This window comes from Rattus norvegicus, chromosome 14 (assembly GCF_036323735.1).
Source record: "Rattus norvegicus strain BN/NHsdMcwi chromosome 14, GRCr8, whole genome shotgun sequence".
NCBI lineage: Eukaryota > Metazoa > Chordata > Mammalia > Rodentia > Muridae > Rattus > Rattus norvegicus.
Window position 1 is genome coordinate 50,947,044 of NC_086032.1, and position 14,934 is coordinate 50,961,977.

Sequence of the window (14,934 nt, forward strand, 5' to 3'; positions counted from 1 at the left end):
TGAATTTGGTTTTGTCATGGAATATCTTGCTTTCTCCATCTATGTTAATTGAGAGTTTTGCAGGATATAGTAACCTGGGCTGGCATTTGTGTTCTCTTAGGGTCTGTATGACATCTGTCCAGGATCTTCTGGCTTTCATATCTTCTGGCGAAAAGTCTGGCATGATTCTGATGGTCCGCCTTAATATGTTACTTGACCTTTTTCCCTTACTGCTTTTAATATTCTCTCTTTATTTTGTGCGTTTGGTTTTTGACTATTATGTGACGGGAGGTGTTTCTTTTCTGGTCCAATCTATTTGGAGTTCTGTAGGCTTCTTCTATGCCTATGCGTATCTCTTTTTTTTGGTTAGGGAAGTTTTCTTCTATGATTTTGTTGAAGATATTTACTGGTCCTTTGAGCTGGGAATCTTCACTCTCTTCTATACCTATTATCCTTAGGTTTGATCTTCTCATTGAGTCCTGGATTTCCTGTATGTTTTGGACCAGTAGCTTTTTCCGCTTTACATTATCTTTGACAGTTGAGTCAATGATTTCTATGGAATCTTCTGCACCTGAGATTCTCTCTTCCATCTCTTGTATTCTGTTGGTGAAGCTCGCATCTACAGCTCCTTGTCGCTTCTTTTGGTTTTCTATATCCCGGGTTGTTTCCATGTGTTCCTACTTGATTGCTTCTATTTCCATTTTTAATTCGTTCAACTGTTTGATTGTGTTTTCCTGGAATTCTTTCAGGGATTTTTTGTGATTCCTCTCTTTAGGCTTCTACTTGTTCTCTAAGGGAGTTCTTCATGTCTTTCTTGAAGTCCTCCAGCATTATGATCAAATATGATTTTGAAACTAGATCTTGCTTTTCTGGTGTGTTTGGATATTCCGTGTTTGCTTTGGTGGGAGAATTGGGTTCCGATGATGCCATGTAGTCTTGGTTTCTGTTGCTTGGGTTCTTGCACTTGCCTCTCACCATCAGATTATCTCTAGTGTTACTTTGTTCTGCTATTTCTGACAGTGGCTAGACTGTCCTATAAGCCTGTGTGTCAGGAGTGCTGTAGACCTGTTTTCCTGTTTTCTTTCAGCCAGTTATGGGGACAGAGTGTTCTGCTTTCGGGCGTGTAGTTTTTCCTATCTACAGGTCTTCAGCTGTTCCTGTGGGCCTGTGTCTGGAGTTCACCAGGCAGGTCACTTGCAACAGAAAGGTTGGTCTTACCTGTGGTCCCGAGGCTCAAGTTTGCTCGTGGGGTATTTCACTCTGGCGTCAGAGATGTGTGCAGAGTGCAGTCTCTTCTGGTTTCCCAGGCATGTCTGCCTCTTTGAAGGTTTAGCTCTCCCTCCCATGGGATTGTTTGGTCCCTTCAGGTTATGTTGGTGTCTTAGGCTCAGCGGTCCTGCTGCTCCTGGGCCCTCCTCTTCGGGAACCCAGAGGCTGTATACAGTTTCCTCTTGGGCCAGGGATGTGGGCAGGGGTGGGCAGTGTTGGTGGTCTCTTCTGCTCTGCAGCTTCAGGAGTGCCCACCTGACCAGGCGGTGAGGTCTCTCTCCCACGGGGTTTGGGAGCTGAGAGCTCTTATTTTTCTCTCCTGCTTTTTAATGGGTTTTGTGCATAGTTCATGTAACTCTTCAGTACTTAGTACAGCTTGCAGGCACTCTCTTTTGGAAAAAATATCCTCTGAACATTTAAAGAAGAGGGAAATGAGGATCTGGTAGTCATGGGAAGGGAACAATGTCTAGCTGTGCAGTGGTAGAGATCTGTTTACCCCAGAGCAGATAAAATCTGTAACTTCATTTCCACCCGAATTTGAATTTCTTAAAAACCTTGAGTCTGGCATGGTGGGTCATGACTATATTTCCAGCCCTCTGGAGCAGAGGTAGGAAGATTGCAGGTTCCAAGCCAGTCTGTACTATGTAGTGAGATTCTGCCCTAGATAAGAAAAATAACCTGGAACTTTTTCCAAGTTTGGAGGAATATTTTATATGCTTTCATAGCAAAATGAACAGAAAGTAAAAGGACAGTTACTGAATAGGCAGGTACTGAATTGAATAAAGAATTTTATAAGCCCTTTTGTTTTTGAAGCAAAGCTAGAGTTTGTTGAGAAAATGTTTTAATAAAGATTTACATATGATTGGGGGAAGTGAGAGTCTGGTGGGAAAGGGGGATAGGTGGACACACACATAAACACAGCCCTGCCACATACACCTAAAGGTGTATGCAAGCATTTCAAGAGAAACAATCCATCCAGCTCATCAAGGACATGGGTGCTCGGGTAACTTTCTTTATGAGGTTTGACCTGATATTGTGCCTGTGTGAGAGATTGTATGTGTATGCGTGCATTGTTGTTGTTGTTGTTGTTGTTGTTGTTGTTGATTCATTAGTGCTGAGAGCTGAGCATAGTAGGGACTATTGTGTGCTAGGCAGATATGCAGAGAACTGTCATTTATTTTATCTTTTTTTCTTTTGAGACACGTACCATTTCCCCATCCTAGCTTTGAGTTTATAGCCCAGGCATCCTTGAACTTAGCCTCCCAAGGAGCTGATATAACAAGCCTGGGCCACACTAGCAGGTGTGTTTGATAAGCAAACTCATAATGTGGGGGGCGGTAAGTATTTGTAAGCTAAGGGGGAGAGGAGGAATTGTGGAGTTCCAGGAATGGGTCCAGGCTTCCCAGAATAGGGTTACTGCAATACAGCTCTGTAATTGTGTTAGCTTTCAGCCCCATTTGGTGTGTGTTCCACCCCTGCCCCACCCCAAGCCTATCTCAATCTATGGTACTTTGTTTTCCTACTCAGAGACTCTCATATTAGGGAAAAAGAAAAGGGAAAGAGATCCACTTCCCTAAGTACTCCACTGACCCGGGGCTGTTGACCCTGCTGTGCATAGAAAAGAATTCTGTCTGATCTGGAGGTAACAGAGGCGCTGCCAGTGACCATGAGGTTCGGGTGGGCTATAGATTTTGCAGTAGTATCTTTCTAGCCTGGAGCAGTTGAAGTCTGGAAAATACACATTTTAGGAGGTTAAAGTTCACATTTACTATAAAGCAGAAGAATGCTAAGTCAGGAGTCCTAAAGTTAGCTTTTCTTCTTCTTGCCTGCTTTCTTCACAGCAACACATTCTTTCAGAATTATTTTCCTTTGTTTCCTATGTAGAGGCAAGAGGGCAACTTGTAGGGACTGGTTCTCTCCTTCCACCAGGTGGGTTCTGCAGATCAAACTCTGGTCCTAAGGCTTGGCAGTAAGTCCTTTAGTTGATGAGCTATATCTAGTTTCCTTTCTTGTTAGCCCTAAGTAGAATACATTAAGACAAAATGTGACAATTACTTCAAGATCTGAAAATTTCTGAGTTGCACAAGTAACTAAAATTTAAATAATAAATTTCATGTTAGAGGGTGTCTTAGGGTTTCCATTGCAGTGAAGCGACACCATGACCAAGGCAACTCTTATAAAGGACAATGTTTAGTTGGGCCTGGCTTACAGGTTTAGAGATTCAGTCCATTATCATCAAGGCAGGAGCATGGTAGCTTCTAGGCAGGAATAGCACTAGAGGAGCTGAGAGTTCTGCATCTTGATCTGACCATTGCCAGGCGAAAAACTATCTCTTCTGCATTGGGCCGAGCTTTAAAGCCCACCTCCACAGTGACATACTTCCTCAAACAAGGCCACACCTTCTAACAGTACCACTCCCTATGAGGCAAGCATATTCAAACCACCACAGAGGGTAATAATGTATATCCATAATCTTAGGACTTTACAAAAACTTAAAAGGTCAATCATTTATACTGTCTTGTAAACAAAGCATTGACAAGCATATATTAAATCATAGCTTATGCTAGTGGACTTAAAATATTTTCATGATAATGTGGTAGACTTGGTTGCAACAGTCTTGTAATAATGATTTATTCTTAGGCCTAGACTATTTCTGAGATGCTCACAGGTAGAGAATCATCTGTGCATTAAGAATTTTACATTACTGCTCTATGCTGTAGGTAACCCACTCTTTGGTTTTGAATGTAGATTTGCCTATGTTAGATGGATATTATGAAACCTCAGTGCATTTTTAAACATCCGCCTGAGGAATGTAGTAGTTTCCCTTCTGGCTTCACGTCTATAATGATCATCTGTTACCATTGTAATAATTAAAGTTTAAAAAAACATTGTTTGAAATGAAGATCTGTTACAGGGTACACGATTGATTATTTCTAGGATTTGACTGCCTTGCCAAATAGTATTTAAATGCAGTTTGTAAAGTGAACTCTTTGACATTAGTCTGCGTATCAGTGCTTTTATTGGCAGTTCTAGTGATTAAGTATTTTGTGGAAAAAAGATGGCTCAGTAGGTAAGAGGATTTGTTGTGCAAGCATGAGGACCTGAGTTCAAATCCCACATATCCATATATATAAGCTAAGCAGGGATTCATAGGCTTATAACCCCAGCTTAAATAGGTAGAACCCATGAGCTTGTTAGTCAGTTGGTTAGCCATCCTAGATGAAATGGGAACCTGCACTGTAGTGTGAGATCATGTCAGTCAATGAAGCAGATAGCATTAATGCCCTTTGTCCTCTACCTGTGAAGTCTGGATATGAACAGCTACACAACAATGTACATGCAGCACATACACACAGGCATGAATGTGAATGAAACTACACACACACACACACACACACACCACACCACACCATAATGTGAAAATAACTTCTATAGGTGTATTGAATATTCACTTGATGAAGTTATTCTTTTTCTCTTTTATATCCAAGACTTTCAGTGTAGATCAAATTATTCAGAAGCTATAAAATAACACCATACCAAAACTCTATAAAGAGGAAGACAATTTTATTATTGTGGTAACAAAACATTATACAGACAAACAAACAAACAGACAAACAAAAAACCAAAAAACCTAACTTCTTCTCATAGTACATCCAGACATTAGTTGGTTAAGAAATTACCGTGAGTTTGCTTGGCTCTTCCTGCCATGTCTGAAGTTAACCTGTACTTTGAAGTCTGTTCATTCTTCTCTGTATGATTTTGGCCTTTGCCACAGGTGCAGTAGGTTGGCCATAGATGACAACTTCTGTTTGGGGAAAGGGTCTTCCTGTGTGACATTGTCTGGCCTGGGACTCCTAATTCTCCTGCTATAGCTTCCTAAAGTCTAGACATTTCTGGCTCCTACCCCTCCTGAATCTTCTAGCATGTTGGTGTGTGTGTGTGTGTGTGTGTGTGTGTGTGTGTGTGTGTGTGTGTGTTTTACTATTCAAATATTCAAGTATAGTTTATTCCACTAGTACATTATTGAAATGCTGTCACTATTACAAATGAAGAGAGTTCCTATTAACTTTCCAAAACAAACACACATCTTAGATTTACTAAAGGACAAATAATTCTTTTTTCCTACTAAATACCGTGACACTTGACTCATTCCCCCCACACAACCCCCCACCCTGAGACCTGACATAACTAAACACAGAGATGGATGGAATCTTGAAGTATCTTTTTAAATTGACTTTTTGTTCATTCCGGGAAATAGTTGAGAGTGAAAATGGCCAGTCAGCAGAGGCCCTGGCCAGTGGGACAAAAGAAAAGGTTATTACTGAGAACTGGCATACCAGTCCAATAGGTGACTCTACACATGAAAAGTTCCTATATCCTTATTGTGTATTTTTTTTTTAATACTATGTAGGGAAGAGGTGAACATGTTAGGACTTGGCTTACTCCCAAGTTTTGCCAAACTGTAATATAGTTGTCTTTTAATTTATCATATGAGAAGATAGCTAGAGGAACCAAGTAGAGCCAGGCTTAAGTCTAGGAGCTCTGAGAGGAATGAGTCACCCTTTGGAAAGTAGAAAGCCAATAAACACAATAAAAGGGTAAAGGAGGATTCATTACTTTGGCAAGTCAGAAGACCACAGGGGATAACTCCCACAGAGCCATCCCTCTGAATAAGGAAACAAAAGGCTTTTGCTGTAGTGATCTCTTAGGTCTTAGCTTCTAGATGGAAAAACGGTTAGTGGAGAGACAGCAAGAGTTAAGCCAAAGTTCCTTAGCAAAGTAAGCAAGCACTCCAGAGGGGTGCTGAGGCTTTCTCAGAGAAGGGCTATGAGCCAGGAAGCTTCTATGTTGGGGATTTAACATATTTCCATGAATATTTTTGACGTGGGTGGTGTATAGGTGTAATAATTTGATTTTCATCTGAAATCATGGTAGACTTGATTTCCCTTGTATGGTGGTCCACCCTATAATTGCATACAAAAGCTCAATAAGGTGATGAGGATGGTGGTGTTGTTGTTGCAGTGAAGTTGGGTGCTGAGGGTGCAGATGCCACATTAGCACATATGCACAGGAGAGGGCTGTGATTGGGATGAATTAAAATAAATTCTGGAAATAGAAAGAGGAGATATGAAGACTGAAAGGGCCAGAGGAAGAGAAAGCCTTCTGTGAGATTGCATGTCACAGATATCTCAAAAAAAAAAAAAAATACACCCACAAAGTCTCAAGACCACAGCTGCCTGGTGCCTTAGTGTCTGATTGATTGGGAGCAACCTGCTGTCAGCCTCAAGGACAATTAACCACAAAGGGCTGTTCCTGCCCACCAGGAGAGGAAACAGCTGCTACTTCAGAGGCTGCAGCTTTCCTAATTACCTCATAAGTCACTCCTCTTTGAGACTGCTGATAGTCCAAGGTTGACCTTGTGAAAGGTTGTTAAGACATTCTTGTGATCCAAGGTGTTTTTGGATTTTGTTATGTTATTTTTTTTTATATTTAGTCCCTTTTTTTTCTAAATATATTTTAAGTTTTTTAATGTTAGCCTACAAAGCAACGTGTTTCCTCACGATATCTTCAGATATTTCACTTTGTTCTCATCTCTTCATCTCTGTCCTGCCCCAAAGTCTTCTCCCTCAACACTTCTCCACCTCCAGTGTGTGTCTACATCTCTTTAATTCTTTTTAAAAAGACAGTTTATAAATTGGCATTCCTTTCAAAACTGTATATTTCAAAAGTTTACCTACACAATGAACATAAAAGACATATAGTGAATAAAAAAACAGAAAAAAAAAAGGCAGGTTATTTACTTTTTTCCATCTATATTAACTTGAGTATTTCTTATTTACATTTCGATTGTTTTTCCCCTTCCCGATTTCCAGGCCAACATCTCCCTAACTCCTCCAGCTCCCCTTCTCTATGGGTGTTCCCCTCCCCATCCTACCCTTCTTACTGCCCTCCCCCAAGCAATTACATTCACTGGGGGTTCAGTCTTGGCAGGACCAAGGGCTTCCCCTTCCATTGGTGCTCTTACTAGGCTATTCATTGCTACCTATGAGGTTGGAACCCAGGGTCAGTCCATATATAGTCTTTGGGTAGTGGTTTGGTCCCTGGAAGCTCTGGTTGGATGGCATTGTTGTTCATATGGGGTCTCAAGCCCCTTCAAGCTCTTCCATTCCTTTCTCTGATTCCTTCAACGGGGGTCCTGTTCTCAGGTCAGTGGTTTGCTGCTGGCATTCGCCTCTGTATTTGCTGTATTCTGGGTGTGTCTCTCAGGAGAGATCTACATCCCGCTCCTGTCGGCCTGCACTTCTTTGCTTCATCCATCTTATCTAAGTGGGTGGCTGTATATGTATGGGCCACATGTGGGGAAGGCTCTGAATGGGTGTTCCTTCAGCGTCTGTTCTAAACTTTGCCTCCCTATTCCCTCCAAAGGGTATTCTTGTTCCCCTTTTAAAGAAGGAGTGAAGCATTCCAATTTTGGTCATCCTTCTTGAGATTCATGTGTTCTGTGCATCTAGGGTAATTCGAGCATTTGGGCTAATAGCCACTTATCAATGAGTGCATACCATGTGTGTTTTTCTGTGATTGGGTTACCTCACTCAGGATGATATTTTCCAGTTCCATCCATTTGCCTATGAATTTCATAAAGTCATTGTTTTTGATAGCTGAGTAATATTCCATTGTGTAGATGTACCACATTTTCTGTATCCATTCTTCTGTTGAAGGGCATCTGGGTTCTTTCCAGCTTCTGGCTATTATAAATAAGGCTGCGATGAACATAGTGGAGCATGTGTCTTTTTTATATGTTGGGGCATCTTTTGGGTGTATGCCCAAGAGAGGTATAGCTGGGTCCTCAGGTAGTTCAATGTCCAATTTTCTGAGGAACCTCCAGACTGATTTCCAGAATGGTTGTACCAGTCTGCAATCCCACCAACAATGGAGGAGTGTTCCTCTTTGTCCACATCCTCGCCAGCATTTGCTGTCACCTGAGTTTTTGATCTTAGCCATTCTTACTGGTGTGAGGTGAAATCTCAGGGTTGTTTTGATTTGCATTTCCCTTATGAATAAAGATGTTGAACATTTCTTTAGGTGTTTCTCAGCCATTCAGCATTCCTCAGCTGTGAATTCTTTGTTTAGGTTTGAACACCATTTTTAAATAGGGTTATTTGTCTCCCTGCGGTCTAACTTCTTGAGTTCTTTGTATATTTTGGATATAAGCCCTCTATCAGTTGTAGGATTTTTAAAAATCTTTTCCCAATCGGTTGGTTGCCGTTTTGTCCTAACAACAGTGTCCTTTGCCTTATAGAAGCTTTGCAGTTTTATGAGATCCCATTTGTCGATTCTTGATCTTAGAGCATAAGCCATTGGTGTTTTGTTCAGAAAATTTTCTCCAGTGCCCATCTGTTCAAGATGCTTCCCCACTTTTTCTTCTATTAGTTTGAGTGTATCTGGTTTGATGTGGAGTTCCTTGATCCACTTGGACTTAAGCTTTGTACAGGGTGATAAGCATGGATCGATCTGCAGTGTTCTACATGCTGACCTCCAGTTGAACCAGCACCATTTGCTAAAAATGCTATCTTTTTTCCATTGGATGGTTGTCAAAAATCAAGTGACCATAGGTGTATGGGTTCATTTATGGGTCTTCAATTCTTTTGCACTGGTCTATCTGCCTGTCTCTGTACCAATACCATACAATTTTCATCACTATTGCTCTGTAATACTCCTTGAGTTCAGGGACAGTGATTCTCCTGGAAGTCCTTTTATTGTTGAGAGTAGTTTTAGCTATCCTGGGTTTTTTGTTATTCCAGATGAATTTACAAATTGTTCTGTATAACTCTCTGAAGAATTGGGTTAGAATTCTGATGGGGATTGCATTGAATCTGTAGATCGCTTTTGGTAAAGTGGTCATTTTTACTATATTAATCCTGCCACTCCATGAGCATCGGAGATCTTTCCATCTTCTGGGTCTTCTTCAATTTCTTTCTTCAGAGGCTTTAAGTTCTTATCATACAGATCTTTCACTTGGTTGGTTAAAGTCGTACCGAGGTATTTTATATTATTTGGGACTATCAGAAGGGTGTCATTTCCCTAATTTCTTTCTTGGCTTGTTTCTCTTTTGTGTAGAGGAAGGCTACTAATTTATTTGAGTTAATTTTATACCCAGTCACTTTGCTGAAGGTGTTTATTAGGTTTAGTAGTTATCTGGAGGAACTTTTGGGATCACTTAAATATACTATCATATCATCTGCAAATAGTGATATTTTGTCTTCTTTTTCAGTCTGTATCCCCTTGATCTCGTTTTGTTGTCTGATTGCTCTGGCTAGAACTTTAAGAACTACATTGAATCAGTAGGGAGAGAGTGGGCAGCCTTGCCTAGTCCCGGATTTTAGTGGGATTGCTTCAAGTTTCTCTCCATTTAGTTTAATCTTAGCAACTGGTTTACTGTATATTGCTTTTACTGTGTTTAGGTATGGGCCTTGAATTCCTATTCTTTCCAGGACTTTTATCATGAAGGGGTGTTGAATTTTATCATATGCTTTCTCAGCATCTAATGAAATGATCATGTGGTTTTGTTCTTTCAGTTTGTTTATATAATGGATCACGTTGATGGTTTTCTGTATATTAAACCATCCCTGCATGCCTGGGATGAAGCCTACTTGATCATGTTGGATGATTGTTTTGATGTGCTCTTGGATTCGGTTTGCTAGAATTTTATTGTGTATTTTTGCATCAATATTCGCAAGGGAAATTGGGCTGAAGTTCTCTTTCTTTGTTGGGTCTTTGTGTGGTTTAGGTATTAGAGTAATTGTGGCTTCATAGAAAGAATTCGGTAGTGCTCCATCTGTTTCAATTTTGTGGAATAGTTTGGATAGTATTGGTATGAGGTCTTCTATGAAGGTCTGATAGAATTCTGCACTGAACCCGTCTGGACCTGGGCTCTTTTTGGTTGGGAGACCTTTAATGACTGCTTCTATTTCTTTAGGAGTTATGGGGTTGTTTAAATTGTTTATCTGTTCCTGATTTAACTTCGGTACCTGGTATCTGTCTAGGAAGTTGTCCATTTCCTCCAGACTTTCAAGTTTTGTTGAATATCGGCTTTTGTAGTAGGATCTGATGATTTTTTGAGTTTCCTCTGATTCTGTTGTTATTTCTCTCTTTTCATTTCTGATTTTGTTAATTTGGACACACTCTCTGTGTCCTCTTGTTAGTCTGTCTAAGGGTTTATCTATTTTGTTGATTTTCTCAAAAAAACAACTTTTGGTTCTGTTGATTCTTTGTATGGTTCTTTTTGTTTCTACTCGGTTGATTTCAGCTCTGAGTTTGATTATTTCCTGCCTTCTACTCCTACTGGGTGTATTTGCTTCTTTTTGTTCTAGAGCTTTCAAGTGTGCTGTCTTGTTGCTGATATATACTCTATCCTATTTCTTTCTGCAGGCACTCAGAGCTATGAGTTTCCCTCTTAGCACAGCTTTCACTGTGTCCCATATGTTTGGGTATGTTTTACCTTCATTTTCATTAAATTCTAAGAAGTCTTTAATTTCTTTCTTTACTTCTTCCTTTATCAGGTTATCATTTAGTAGAGCATTGTTCAACCTCCATGTATATGTGGGCCCTTTCCCCTTATTGTTATTGAAGACCACCTTTAGCCCGTGGTGGTCTGATATGCCGCATGGGATTATTTCTGTCTTTCTGTATCTGTTGAGGCCTGTTTTATGACCAATTATATGGTCAATTTTGGAGAAAGTACCATGAGGAGCTGAGAAGAAGGTATATCCTTTTGCTTTAGGATAGAATGTTCTATAAATATCTGTTAAGTCCATTTGACTCATGACTTCTCTTAGTCTGTCTACGTCTCTGTTTAATTTCTGTTTTCATGATCTGTCCATTGATGAGAGTGGGGTGTTGAAATCTCCTACTATTATTGTGTGAGGTGCAATGTGTGTTTTGTGCTTTAGTAAGGTTTCTTTTTTGTATGTAGGTGCCCTTGTATTTGGGGCATAGATATTTAGGATTGAGAGTTCATCTTGGTGGATTTTTCCTTTGATGAATATGAAGTGTCCTTCCTTATCCTTTTTGATGACTTTCAGTTGAAAATTGATTTTATTTGATATTAGAATGGCTACTCCAGCTTGCTTCTTCCGACCATTTGATTGCAAAGTTGTTTTCCAGCCTTTCACTCAGAGGTAGTTTCTGTCTTTGTTTCCTGTAGGCAGCAGAATGCAGGGTCCTCATTGCATATCCAATTTGTTAATCTATATCTTTTTATTGTGGAGTTGAGACCATTGATGTTGAGAGATATTAAGGAATAGTGATTATTGCTTCCTGTTATATTCATATTTGGATGTGAGCTTATGTTTGTGTGCTTTTCTTCTCTTTGTTTTTTTGCCAAGACGATTAGTTTCTTGCTTTTTCTAGGGTGTAGCTTGCCTCCTTATGTTGGGCTTTACCATTTATTATCCTTTGTAGCGCTGGATTTGTAGAAAGATATTGTGTTAATTTGGTTTTGTCTTAGAATATTTTGGTTTCTCCATCTATGTTAATTGAGAGTTTTGCTGGATACTGTAATCTGGGTTGGCATTTTTGTTCTCTTAGAGTCTGTATGGCATCTGTACAGGATGTTCTGGCTTTCATAAGTCTGCTGTGATTCTGATAGGTCTGCATTATATGTTACTTGACCTTTTTCCCTTACTGCTTTTAATATTCTTTCTTTGTTTTGTGCATTTGGTGTTTTGACTATTATGTGATGGAAGAAGTTTCTTTTCTGGTCCAATCTATTTGGAGTTCTGTAGGCTTCTTGTATGTTTATGGGCATGTCTTTCTTTAGTTAGGGAAGTTTTCTTCTATGATTTTGTTGAAGATATTTACAGGTTCTTTGAGCTGGAAGTCTTTACTCTCTTCTATACCTATTATTCTTAGGTTTGATCTTCTCATTGAGTCCTGAATATCCTGTATGTTTTGGACAAGTAGCTTTTTCTGTTTTACAGTTTTCCATTATCTTTGACCATTGTGATGGTGATTTCTATGGAATCTTCTGCTCCTGACATTCTCTCTTCTATGTCATGTATTCTGTTGGTAATGCTTGAATCTATGGCTCCCTTTTGCTTCCTTTTGTTTTCTATATCCAGAGTTGTTTCCCTTTGTGCTTTCCTTATTGCTTCTATTTCCATTTTTAATTCCTTCACCTCTTTGATTGTGTTTTCCTTGAATTCAGGGATTTTTGTTATTCCTCTCTATAGGCTTCTACTTGTTTATTTATGTTTTCCTCTGTTTCTCTAAGGGAGTTCTTTATGTCTTTCTTGAAGTCCTCCATCATCATGATTAAATGTGATTTTAAAACTAGATCTTGCTTTTCTGGTGTGTTTGGATATTTAGTGTTTGCTTTGGTGCGAGAATTGGGCTCCGTTTATGCCATGTAGTGTTGGTTTCTGTTGCTTGGGTTCCTGTGCTTGCCTCTCGCCATCACTTTGTCTCTGGTATTACCTTGTTCTGCTATTTCTGACAGTGCTTAGACTGTCCTATAGGCCTGTGTGTCAAGAGTGCTGTAGACCTGTTTTCCTGTTTTCTTTCAGCCAGTTATGGGAACCGAGTGTTCGGTTTTTGGGTGTGTAGTCTTTCCTGTCTACTGGTCTTCAGCTGTTCCTGTGGGCCTGTGTTCTGAGTCTACCAGGCAGGTTGCTTGGAGCAGAAAAGTTGGTGTTAACCTGTGGTCCTGAGGCTGAAGTTGCTTGTGGGGGGCTGGTTTTGATCTCTTGGTGAGGGGAGCAACCAGGCGGGCCTGTACCGCCTTTGCCTTTTCCCAGGGCCCCTGTGCACTGCTCCTTTACATTATCATGTTTATCATTGTTTTCCTTGTTCTGATTACCTTTGAGCAGCTGTGGTCTTGAGACTTTGTGGGTGTTTTTTTTTTTTTTTTTGTTTTTTTTTGTTTTTGTTTTGTTTTGTTTTGTTTTGTTTTTTTCCTTTGAGATATCTGTGACACACAATCTCCTAGAAGGCTTTCTCTTCTTCTGGCCCTTTCTGTCTTCATGTCTCCTCTTTCTATTTCCAGAATTTATTTTAATTCATCACTTTATATCCCATCACAGCCCTCTCCCTCCTTTCTTCCCAGTTCAACCCTTACAAGTGTCTCCCTACCCATGACCCCTCCCAGTCTCAGAAAAGAGGAAGTTCCCTTGGTGCCACCTTGTCCTTGACCCTTGGACATCTAATCCCTGCAGGACTAAGCAACTCTTCTCCACTGAGGACTAACTAGGCAGACCAGGTAGGTAAGGGGATCCAGTGGCAGGCAACATAGTCACAAAGAGCCCTTGCTCCAATTGTTAGAGGATACAAATGGAGATCAAGCTGCACATCTGCTATAAATGTCGGGATACCATGGTCCCGTCCCTTTATGCTTTCTAGTTGTGGCTCAGTCTCTTTGAGACCCATGGATCCAGGTCAGTTGACTCTGTAGCTCTGGCTGTGGTGTACTTGATCCCTCAGGTTCACTCATTTCTATCTCCTACTCTTCGACAAGAGTCTCTGAGCTTGGTGAGGAGCATCTCTGGGACTAGCTGAGATATGGGATTGGGCAGAATATAGGGAGTTTATATCTCCTCTTTCACAGTGATCCCTTGTAGTAAAAATATCTTGTATATTGTATGGATGCATCATCTGTCAGTTAAAAAGTCAGAAAAGTAGAGGTGGGACATCTGTGAGGCATAAATAATTCTGGGATAGAGCCATGCATGGATAGATCTGCCTGAGAAGGTTTGAGAAACAATGAGTATTATGGTATGATAACTCCCAGGGTTCAGCAGGGGCACACATTCCTTGGCAGTAACCATTAGTTCTTTAATTGGACTTAAGACCCACTCAACAGGAGAGGAATCATGTCTCATACTACAATCTTAGGCAACTACCCAGGCAAGTGAGGTCATAGATCTTGGAGGAGAATCTACAATCTTCACATTCCTAAGCCAGCATAATCCATAACTACATTCTAAACATGTGTCCTTATATAAATAGAAATATGTAGTTCCCCTAACCAAGTAAACCATTCTCTGCGACAGACAAACAGAGACCATTACAAACAGCCACAACTCATCAAAATGCAGAGTGTGCAATCCAGTCCCAACTGATATATCTATAAAGCTTCTCTGGCACATAAGCCTCAGGGATTTGTAGAAGGTAGGCCTGGTTCTTCTTCCTAGTCTCATGCCCCCCCGAAATAAGACTCAGACTCAAAATATGTTTACAAATGCCTTGGCCATGTAGCTAGGCTATTCTCTGACTAGATCATAACTTAAGTTAACCCATTTATTTCAACTTACATTCTGCCATGTGGCTGTTTACCAGTGGTCAGAGTAGTTGCCTAAACATTAATTTCTTAGGTGTAAGTTTTACTTGCTTATATTAGTTTTTAACTGTGTGTGGGAATTTACTACTAAAATATTTAGGCATAGTTTTGTGAGTAGGTGATTCATTATGCAGTTAAACTTTTTCTGTAGAGATAGAACTACTATGTTTTATTTAATCTTTTCAGAGGTAATCATTTGAATAATTGTATAATGTCCAGTTTACCAATGCTTTGAGCATAAGCCTTTTCTTGTAATATATCTCTTAATGTTCTCACACTCTGTAGTGATGTCCTCTCTTTTTACTTCTGATATCTTTCATTTTTATCTTCTATTGATTATATTTAATTTCACT

At 40.0% G+C, this 14,934-nt stretch overlaps 1 protein-coding gene across 11 annotated transcripts in view; it reads left to right on the top strand.

Annotated features, from left to right (window-relative positions):
- Window positions 1-14,934, top strand: part of Arap2 (ArfGAP with RhoGAP domain, ankyrin repeat and PH domain 2) — a 199,650-nt gene that overhangs the window by 25,721 nt on the left and 158,995 nt on the right.